This window comes from Lactuca virosa, chromosome 8 (assembly GCF_052849685.1).
Source record: "Lactuca virosa cultivar CGN04683 chromosome 8, Lactuca_virosa_CGN04683_v6, whole genome shotgun sequence".
NCBI classification, from domain to species: domain Eukaryota; kingdom Viridiplantae; phylum Streptophyta; class Magnoliopsida; order Asterales; family Asteraceae; genus Lactuca; species Lactuca virosa.
The window spans coordinates 273,601,127-273,612,542 of record NC_136433.1 but is presented as its reverse complement, the minus strand read 5'-3'; positions in this window follow the sequence as shown (position 1 = coordinate 273,612,542).

Sequence of the window (11,416 nt, the reverse complement as noted above, 5' to 3'; positions counted from 1 at the left end):
CATCCTTTGTTATGTATTAGTATCGAAGTTGTCTTGTATGTTTTGCATAAGGATGTCTGTATGTCAAAGCGTTAATGTTTAATCCCTTATGTAATTTTTGTATGCTTTTCTCATCGCTATAAATAGGGGATAGGTACTACAGTTAGAGTATCTTTTGAGTCTTCGCTACTTGTACTCTACATTTTCTCTGTATCTTTCAAAAGCATAATTGAGCCAACCAGATCATATTTACTCCGTGTGTTCATAATTCATCCTAAACTCTGATTTCGTTTCTTGCACTCGATTAATAACAACTACATTTGGTATCAGAGCAGGATTAAGATAGTTGATCTCTGATTTTCTCTAGTTATCAAAAGTTTTTTAGTCTCGTTCTAGATTCAAAATTTTCCGCACTTTTGATTCTGAAAATCTATTCAGATCATCTATATTGATTCGATTCTGCTTTTAGTTTGTTAAATCGAGTATTTTGTGTTTCATTTCTGGAAGTTTCATCCATCAGATCTTAATTTCTGAAGCTTTTTCCAAAACTCATACGTATAACAATGGCGAATTTCAATACGAACACAATGACTTCTTATTCACATCGTCTTGGTTCTTCAACCAAAATCCATATGTTGATTCCTGAGTACCTATTATCAATGGGCAGATAGGATGGAAGACTATCTGAATGGAATTGATGAAGATCTCTAGAAATGTAATACTGGTGAAGTCGGTTCTCCGAGTGCGTTACAAAATATTGGAAATGTTGCTTCCAGTCCAAATGTTACTCACCAAGAAGAGAGAAAGAAGAGGTATGAGAAGAAATGCTTGCGTGAATTGAGAGGTGCTCTTCCACCTGTAGTGTATTACTATGTCCGTGGTTGTTCTACTGCTTAGGAAATTTGGGATACAGAAGTATCAAGGAAGCGAGAAAACCAAAAAGAGTTCTGTTAAGCAATGTTTGCTTCAGTTAGGTGAATTCAAGCAGAAAGAAGGTGAGAAAATTGAGCTCTATTATGATCGTCTGAATTAGTTAATCTTCAAGTGTAACATATATGGAGTCAACAGATCAACAATGGAGTACAATGTGACTTTTCTTATGCGGCTTCGTAAGGAGTGGCGCAATGTTTGTCTGATGATAAAAACTCAACAATGCTTCGATAACCTCTCTCTTAGTGATCTTTATAATGAGTTGAAGGCTCATGAATGGGAAGTAAATGAGATTGCTGAGGAAACAAGAATAAGTTTTGGTGGTCCTCTTTCCTTGATGTCTAAGGTGACAAACAAAGATGTTGATATTGAGTCTGTTGAGAATGAAGGATCAAAATATGAAGGACTAATTGTGAATTCTGATGATGAATCAATAGCATTTTATTCAAATAATAAAGTGAAAATGTTTTTCAAGAAGCCTTTCAATTCGAAGCCTAAAACAAGTGATTTGAAAGGTAGTTCGTTTGTGAAGGGAGTGAGAGAGGAGAAGAAAGTGGAGAAAAAGCTAAAGGGTGACTCTGGGTTCGACTGCCATTACTGCAATGGTGCGAACCACATGGCGAGTGATTGTATGTTAAGGAAGAGAGATGAGAAGAAGAATAGGATAAAAGATGAAGCCTATTATGTGGAGAGGCTCGAAGATGTAAGAGCAAAGACGAAAGGGATGTCTTTGGTGGGCAAAGGAAGTTGTGATGAAGAAGGCACATATCAGATATGGTCTTATGGATCTGACGATGAAGAGATGCGTAATCCAACGCATGGTGCCATGTTTGCTGAGTTCGAAGAAGGAAGTGAGGGTAACGAGAGGGTGACAGGAAAATGCTTCGTCACTACTGGTGAAGAAAAGTCTCCCATGACGTCTAAGGTACATACTCTTCTCGAATCCTTTAATATTCCTTCTAGTTTTTATCATTCAATTTTATCAGCATTTGATAGAGATGTTACATATGTTAATAATTTGGCTATTAGTGATGCTAAAAGGTCCAAAACATTATTACTAGAAACTCAGAGGTATTTGGAGTTCAAGAGTCTAGAATAAATAAGTTAGAATTGGAGCTTAGGAAAGTTAATGATGATAGAGAATATTTGAGAATAAAGGTTCAAATTTTGTAAACACAAACAAATATCTACTGTAATATTGGAAATTGACTTTATGCCAAAATAGCTGAGTTGCATCATTCATCGGGCATAAGCAAAGAACAACATAGGAAACTTTTGCCCTTTTTGACTTTCGAAAGGGAGAAAATTGATGTGACTTCCTATGACTGTGAGAAAAAGATTTCTGAGTTTGACAAAGTTCCGAATGATAGATATGCATATGGTCTTGTTAATATTGATGAATATCTTGATGAAAATGATCTTGTTGATATAGTGAATAAGACCTTGACCAAAAACGAACAAATGAAAATTTTGAAAAGAATTGAGACTTCGACCTCTGACTCACAAAATAATTTTGTTGATATTGAAGATAATGCTAATAATATCAGTGAAATTGAGGAAGAGGAAGTTGTTGATTGCTCAAAGTTATGTGTCATTAATGCCACTTCGTTGGCTAAGGTTAAAGGAATTTGTGATGATTCGTCGGCTAAAGTTAACACTGACCTACCCTCTACTTCGAAAGTTCATGACCCTGATCATGTGATTGTCTAGGATAGTCAAACAGATAATGATGATGATGATGATGAAGTTTCGAATGAAACAACTATTCCAAGAGTTGTTGTTGATCAAGTGTATGAGGATACAAAGAAATTCGAAAAGGCAATGAAGGAAAAAGGTCCTCATTATCTCGAATCAAACTTTGTTGTATATCCTACCTTCAAATGCACAGATGATGTTGTTTTTCCAAATCAAGTGTTTGTTACCTCAGGGAATGGTGACAAAGTCAAACCGGAGATCAACAAAATTGTTGAGGCAGATAACACAGAAGTTTCGAAAGAAGGGTTTTTCTCAAACCAAAGAACTGTTGAAAAAAATCTTAATAAAAATTCGTCCACTTTTCAAAGAAAAAAATCAAAACGGAATTGGGTTTTTAAAACTGAAAAGTCAAGTGTTGACACACAACCTATTGAACCTTTTTCTCAAAAACCAACTCAAAATGTTCATAATTTCAAAGAACAAATTCAAAAGATCTCAAAAGAATATGGCATTTCGAAGTCTAAAGCATGAAAAAAGGTTTATTGGAAAAATATTGAGTCTCGAAAGAAACAACATGTTTTGTCAACAAAATTGTTTGCAAAAGAAAACACTGAACCCATTCAGACTAATTTTCACGCTAAGTCTTTTGCTAAAACCAAAACCATTCCAAAACCCGCTCTGAAACAAAAAGATTTTTCAAAAAGCAATACAAATGTCTCCAAATCACCTCCAAATCCGAACGTTCAAAAACCATGAAATGAAACTTTTGGTAAAAATTATCAATCAAGGAATTTTGGCACAAATCAACAAAATGTGAGATTTTCACAAAATTCTTTTCAAAGAAATTATAATTTTGTTAAAAACCAACAATCAAGGAATATGGTTCCTAATTTTCAAAATAAAAGGTTTTCTCAAAATTCTTTTCAACGAAATGGTTTCCAAAATAATGATCAAAGGAATTTTCCTCAATTTCGAAATCCAAAACGGTTTTCAAATGTACAACATGTTTTTAATCAAAAAAATATTGGTTATAAGAAACATTTTCAAAACTGCTATCAATCACAAGCAATACCAAAATTTCAAAATCAATATCAGATGAAAGTCAAAGACAAGCCAAATGTATCTTTCAAACCTCACCAACCTCACTTTCCAAATCCTTCTTCAAAACAAACAACTAAACCCTCGTTTGTCAAAGAAAAATCAGATGTGAAGAATATCAATCACTGGCTTGAGGGAAAAGGAAAGTCTTTTTAGTCTTGAAAGTTCTCTCAAGAAGAAATCAAGCATGCATATGAGAGCTACTTGAATGAGTCGTTAAATGGAAGTTCTCTATCGAAGGAGTCGAATCCTCCAGTTCGACAATGGAAGGTTGTTCCTAAAGCGAAGGTTGGTGTTAAGCGAACTGAGAAGGAAAAAGGGAAAGTCAGTGTTGAACCTAAACTAACGAACAATTTCATTTCGATACCTATAACTAACGAAGTGGAATTAGTTGATAGCTAAAAGTCAAAAGTTCGTAATTGGATACTAGGTTCTTCATTCCACAATGTTTTTCAAACTAATCACCAAGGACCCAAAAAGCCTTGGGGACCTAAATTTTTTCAATGATTGCAGGTTTTATGTGACGAGCAATATGATGACAAATGGTACATCGATAGTGGTTGCTCTCGTCACATGACAGGAAGGAAGGAAAACTTGCAAGATTTTCGAAGCTTGGAAAATGCTGGAGTAGTAAAATTTGGAAATAACCAAAAGTGCCAAGTCAAAGGTTATGGGAAAGTCACAAATAGGAAGTTTACTGTGAATCGGGTAGCATATGTCGTAGGTATTCAACATAACTTGATAAGTGTTTCGCAACTTGTTGTGAGCACTGGTAATCAGGTTGTCTTCGATGAAGAAGGAAGTGTGATTTCGAAAAAAGAAACTAAAAAGGTTCTGCTCAAATCCAAGAGGAAAGGAGATATGTTTACCCTTGACATCAAACCAATTGTTGGTGTTCCCTCGATTTGATTACTTTCGAGAGCTTCATCAGATATGAGCTGGTTGTGGCATCGAAGACCTTCTCACTTGAATTTCAAGAATCTGAATAAATTGGTGGTAAATGGTCTTGTTCGTGGTTTACTTGTCTTAAAATTTGATAGTGATAGTGTATGTGCATCTTGTGAATAAGGAAAGCAACATAGACAAGGTCATCCAATCGTTATTGATTCGAAGATCATTGAACCTTTGGAACTTCTTCACATTGACCTTTGTGGACCTACGACTTTTGAAACTCTCAACAGGAAGAGGTACATCTTGGTCATTGTTGATGATTTTTCTCGGTTTACTTGGGTGTACTTTCATCGACTAAAATCAGAAACAAATCATGTAATGATCGATTTCATCAAGCATATTGAACTGAGTTTGAGGAAGAAGGTTCGTAAGATCAAGAGTGATAATGGATCAGAGTTCAAGAACAATGTTCTTGATTCATTTTTAGCTGATCGTGGTATTTCGCTTAATTTTTCCTCTCCTTACACACCTCAACAAAATGGTGTTGTCGAAAGAAGGAACCGGTCACTATGCGAAGCGGCAAGGACCATGCTTACATATGCGAATCTTCCACAATATCTCTAGGCTGAGGCAGTTTCGACGGCTTGCTTTACTCAAAATAGATCTTTTATTCATCATCGTTTTAACATAACCCCATATGAAATCATTAACAATCGGAAACCAAATGTCAAATTTTTACATGTTTTTGGTTGCAGTTGCTTTATCATGAATATTAAAGATAACCTTTCGAAATTTCAGTCAAAGGCTGATGAAGGAATATTCTTGGGATATTCATACAATTCTGTTGCGTATAGGGTGTTGAACAAGCAGACAAGGAATATTGAAGAAACTTTTAATCTTACCTTTGATGATCACTATGTCAAAAGGATCGAAAAGTGCTTTGAACGAAAGCCAATCATTAATGAAACTAATGATGAGTCTCAAATATTAAATTCTTTGGATTTTGATTATGATTTAATTTTTAGTGTTCCTTATAGGGCAATCGATTCAGAAAGATATGCAGATGATAATCAGATTCCTGAAGTATCGAAGCATTCTGATGATTCGACACTTACTTAGGATGAAGTTGATTTAAATTCATCAACGAAATCTCCATTTCATAAAGAAAGTCAGCCGGTATTACCCAATGATCAAGTGGAGGGGAGCACTTGAGTTCGACTAATGATGTTGAGGGGGAGCATACTTTCGAGGGGGAGCATAGTCAAATGAATGAATATGCCGAGGGGGAGCATCATAACATTGATCCAATTGGTGAGGGGGAGCAAAATGGATCTTTACCAAATCCTTCTAATATACAAACTGATGTATTTCATGATGTGACTGATAATATGTTGAATGCAGGTGAAGGTTCAGAAACGGACGAAATGTTCAAAGATGCACCTTTGGATTTTGATCCTGCATATCCACCAATGGATAGATGGACTCGAAGTCATCCAAAAGAACAAGTTCTTGGTGATCCTCAAGCTGGAGTGTTGACAAGGGCTCAGCTTCATGCAAGGAATGAGGTACTCAATGAAAATCAAGAATTTTGTATGTTCAATGTGTTTATTTCCAAAATTGAACCAAAGTCAGTAAAGATTGCCATGGAAGATCTAGATTGGATTATATCTATGCAATCCGAATTGGCTGAGTTCGAAAGAAACAAGGTTTGGAGGCTTGTTCCGAAACCTCAAGAAGCATCAATTATTGACTTAAAATGGATTTTCAAAAATAAAACTGATAAAGAAGGTAACATAGTGCAAAATAAAGCTAGGCTAGTTGTTAAAGGATATTCGCAACAAGAAGGTATTGATTATGAAGAAACCTTTTCCCCTGTCGCAAGACTCGAGGCTGTTCGAATATTTTTAGCTTATACATCACACATGGACTTTGATGTATATCAAATAGATGTCAAGTGTGCATTTCTCAATGGTGTTTTGGAGGAAATAGTATATGTTGAACAACCGCCAGGTTTCGTAAATACACAATATCCTGATCATTGCAATATTTTAGATAAAGTTGTGTATGGGTTAAAACAAGCACCAAGAGCCTAGTATGCAACTCTTACTAATTTTCTAAAATCATCGAAAATTAAAAAAGGATATGTTGATCCCACTCTCTTTCGAAAGAAACTTGGGGATCATCTCATGCTTGTTCAAATTTATGTTGATGATATTATTTTTTGGCTCTACTGACCCTAAATTTTCGAATGAGTTTGAGAATATGATGAAAAGCCAGTTTGAGATGAGCATGATGGGAAAGATCAATAATTTTCCGGGGTTAAATATTCGTCAAAGAATAGAAGGAATTTTTATCAATCAAGAGAAGTATTCTTGAAATTTGATTAAGAATTTTGGAATGACGAATAGTTCAAAATTACGAGTACCTATGGCTGTTAGCACACGACTTGGTCCTTCATTAGACAAGCCTAGTGTCGATCTCACTTTGTACAGGAGCATGATAGGTTCGTTACTATACTTAACTGCTAGTATGTAACGCCCATGTTTCGAGGCTAAGCATTGATGCGATGATGTAATAGTCTAGGTCAACCATTGTAACCCATTTTAAAGTAATAAAGATGAATTACTTGAATATTATGTGAATTAAGCCCGGTATAGATGAAGAAAGCTGTAGTGGTCGTGACAAGGATTCCGGAGATATAAAGAACGCCGAAATCCGAGTTATAACGAAGAAGTTATGACCTGTCGAAGTTTCGCGACAGAGCCGACACGACACTGCGTGACGTAAATAGTGAATTTATGATAGAGGACCTTATAGCCTTAGCGATCTAAATGAAAGTCGTATTGTTCGTTAAACCGAGAGCGTGCATAAAAAGAACGCCCAAATCTGACTTCGTATGAGGAAGTTATGATTTTTCTAAGTTTCGACTAAGTAGTATGCAACCCGAAGTTCGAATATTAGATCGAGCGATTTTTAGCCAACACAACCTAAACGAGAATCGAATATCTCGTTACTAGTAGCGTAACAGTAAAAAGACAGACGAAAACGGACGTCGGATGAAGATGTTATGAATTTTTAACGGACTTTATTGTCCCGGCCTTTTAAAAATATAACTTTCAAAATAGATTCAAAATTTACGGAGTCTAAATAAAAGTTGTAGAGTACGATCCCACCTATGCGTGGATATAAATAACGTCGAAAACGGAGCTCGTATGCAAAAGTTATGAATTTTTTAAGTCGGAATGGAAAAATCACGAACTGGGTGCGAGGGGTACGCCCTGCGTACGAGTACACCCCGCGTACACCGAAGCCACGCCCCGCGTTCTAGACTTCTGCGGTCCGAGATAAGCCACGTCGCTCCACCGAGGAAGCAACACGTTCCCTATTACGCGCAGCTTAGGTCCGAGGTACGCCCAGCGTACCGAGGCCTCGCTTGGCTATAAAAGGCTACGAAGGCAGCTTATTTATCACACCTTTTTCAAGTTTCTTTCTCACTCTACTATCTCTCTAGCCACCCTAATCCACCCCGAAGCCTAGGAAACCTCCCTAGCATTAGAAGAAAGCCCCGGAGCGCCCGAAGGCTCCGAGAAAAAGAGTTTTTCGGTTTCAAGCTCTGCCCATGCAGAGCCCGGTTTTCAAGCAAACTTCTCGGTTTCGTCAAAGGAAATTATTTTAAGAAGCGAAGCGCTGTCCGAATCAACCCTTATCAGGTGAGTGCATAGTTACTTTCATCTTACATATAGATATGAAGTATTTTATATAAATTACGTGCTATGTGTGCATATTTACTTGAGATCTGTGCTAGATGAAAGATTTAAACTTCTTTGTTTTTCAGAACTAAGCGGTACATGTATTTTATACTTTGAGATCTATGTTGGATGAAAGATCTGACTTCTTTCTTTTCAGATCTGAACCTTTATATTCAGATATAGGCTGTGGATGTATTTTGTTTTCAGATCTGAATCTTTTTTCTTCAGATCTAGGCTGTAGATGTATTTTGTTTTCAGATCTGAACCTTTTTTCTTCAGATCTAGGCTGTAGATGTACTTGTTTATAGATCTGAACCTTTTTCTTCAGATTTTAGGCTGTAGATGTACTTTGTTTATAGATCTGAACATTTTTCTTCAGATCTGGACAGTATATGTACTTTGTTTATATAGATGTATTTTATATCTACAAAAATGTTGGGTAGAACATGGGTAGATAAATGAAGAGGTATGAAAGATGATATAGATGAATATTGGTAGCTGCACCACAACCTGTAGATGATTTTGAAACGCGATGTACTCTAAACATCCTAGCAGTTGCGCCTATAGGATAATATCGGCAGCTGTGCCTAACAGAGAACGTCATAATCCCGGCAGTTGGGCCTAGATGATAATATTGGCAGCCATGCCTAAAAGATAACATTGGCAGCTGCGCCTAATAGATTATATTATCAGTTGCGCCTAGTTGAGAACAACACAATCCTAGCAGCTGCTCCTAAAGGATAATATTGGCAGTTGTGCCTAATAAGATGACATTAGCAGTAATGGACTTCGCGCGTATTCCCTAGGATAAACCTTAGGAATGAATGAATGAAGGATAACTGATTCTTAGGGTAATCCTTAAGAATAAAGAAGATAATGGGGATGGGTAATCGGGTTGATTGTTTGATGATTAAACATAATAATTATATTATTGTGGGTTGAAAACCCTATGTACTCACCAGGTTTCCCAACCTGACCCACTCAGTTTATTTGTATCACAGGTGTCGATATAAAGTTGCACTACACTGAGAGATTAAATAGATGTATCACTAGTGTAAATGAATGTAAGTTCTGTTTATGCTTATGTTTCTGTATTGACGTTGACATCCCAAAGTTCTAAAATGAATAAAATACATTTCTTCGGAAATGCTTTGATAACATATTTATCATGTTTTTTTTCTGGGAACAAAAATTCCGCAACACTTTTCTTTAAAAGTATACTTTGATTTTGAAAATGAAGCATAAACAAATCGGTCTTTTCTGGCCGTGAAAATGGGGATGTCACATAGTAGACATGATATTATGTTTGTTGTTTGCAGTTGTGCTAGGTATCAATCGAATCCCAGGGAACCTCATTTAACAGCTGTCAAGAACATTTTTCGTTATCTCAAAGGCACAGTTTCGTTGGGCTTGTGGTCTCCTTTGAAAACAGGGTTTTTCATACAGGCATTTTCTGATGCAGATCTTGGAGGTTGTCAACTTGATCGAAAAAGCACAAGTGGTGGATGTCAAATTTTGGATGGGAAGCTTGTTAGTTGGCAATCAAAGAAACAAACTTGTGTTTCGATTTCCACAGCAGAAGCAGAATATGTTGTTGATGCAGCTTGCACTTCTGAAATCACCTGGATACAAAGTCAACTACGTGATTATGCAATCAACATGAAAAAATACCGTTCTATTGTGATTCAAAAAGTGCTATTCGCATCTACCATAATCTACTGCAACATTCGAAGACCAAACACATTGCACTTTGTTATCACTTTATCAAAGATCATGTTGAGGATGGCAACATTGAAGTTCACTTTGTAAAGACAACAGATCAACTTGCAGATATATTTACCAAACCTTTGGATGAAAAGACTTTTCTAAGGATTTTGTCTGCCTTAGGCATGATTGATGTGAATACTGTTCCCAGTTTGACTTTGTCCTAAAGTCAAGTCTCGTCCACATATTGTTGAATGATCCAGAAGTTACTCTTCACTATTCAGCGTTCGACAGGCTTCGTTTCGACTTTCCTCTAAACGATTCAGATGTAACGCTTCGATTCTCAAAGCACAACTGTTATGACGATGCCTCAAATCTATATGTGGTACATTACATTTCGATTGTCAAGTACATTTTCTTAATTTCTTTAGAATTTGAATTTTCAAAAATCAAAAATACAAAAAAGATTTTCTTGTTTTGTTATTTCAATTCAAAAATCAAAAATACCAAAAAGATTTTCTTATTTTGTTATTTCAATTCAAAAATCAAAAATACCAAAAAGATTTTCTTATTTTGTTATTTTCATTTCAAAAACAAAAAGCCAAAAATATTTTTTGTTTTTTTTTGTATTTGGTTAATTTGTTTTTGTAGTTTGCTTTCAATGTCTCTTGGTGGCACTTGCATTTGCAGCCTTAGGGAAAGGTATTACTTCGATACTTTGCACTAGTTAGGTGTCCCTAGAAGCATGTTGCCCCAAGCCTCCATGACTCAATGTGTTTCGAAGCCGTAATGTAATTCTCATCAAGAGGACTCCTTCCCAATTATGCTATATTTGCATTAGTCACTGAGCTACCTTACTCTTCTCATATCGAGATAAGAGTTTACTGCTTCGTCCATATATAGCAGAGGTACACTTCGTTTCTTAAACGAATCTTTTTCATCATAAATATCTTTCACGATCACACACTATGACATATACCCAAGACATCTCTTGTTCAAACCAACCAGGATTTAGGTATGTAAAAAGTCTATGTTAATGATCCTGATTCTTGAGACCGTGATGATGGTGAAACCCATAACTTTGAAATCTTTAAGGAATTGACGATGAACTTCAAGTTCAAAATTATAACAAAACACTTGTTTCAGTACCACCTTTCGATATTCAAAATCATATTTCTTTGTTATACATGGTCTTAATAAAATGCTCTAAACCCAAGACATTTTTGCCCAATAAGATCCAGCACTTAATTTTTTTTGGAATATGATTTTCGTCTGAATATCTGTTTACACTTTTGTTACTTGTACAATTTTACCAAATCCTACTTGTCACTGACTACACTGGTCAAACAAGTAATTTTGTTTACAATTTC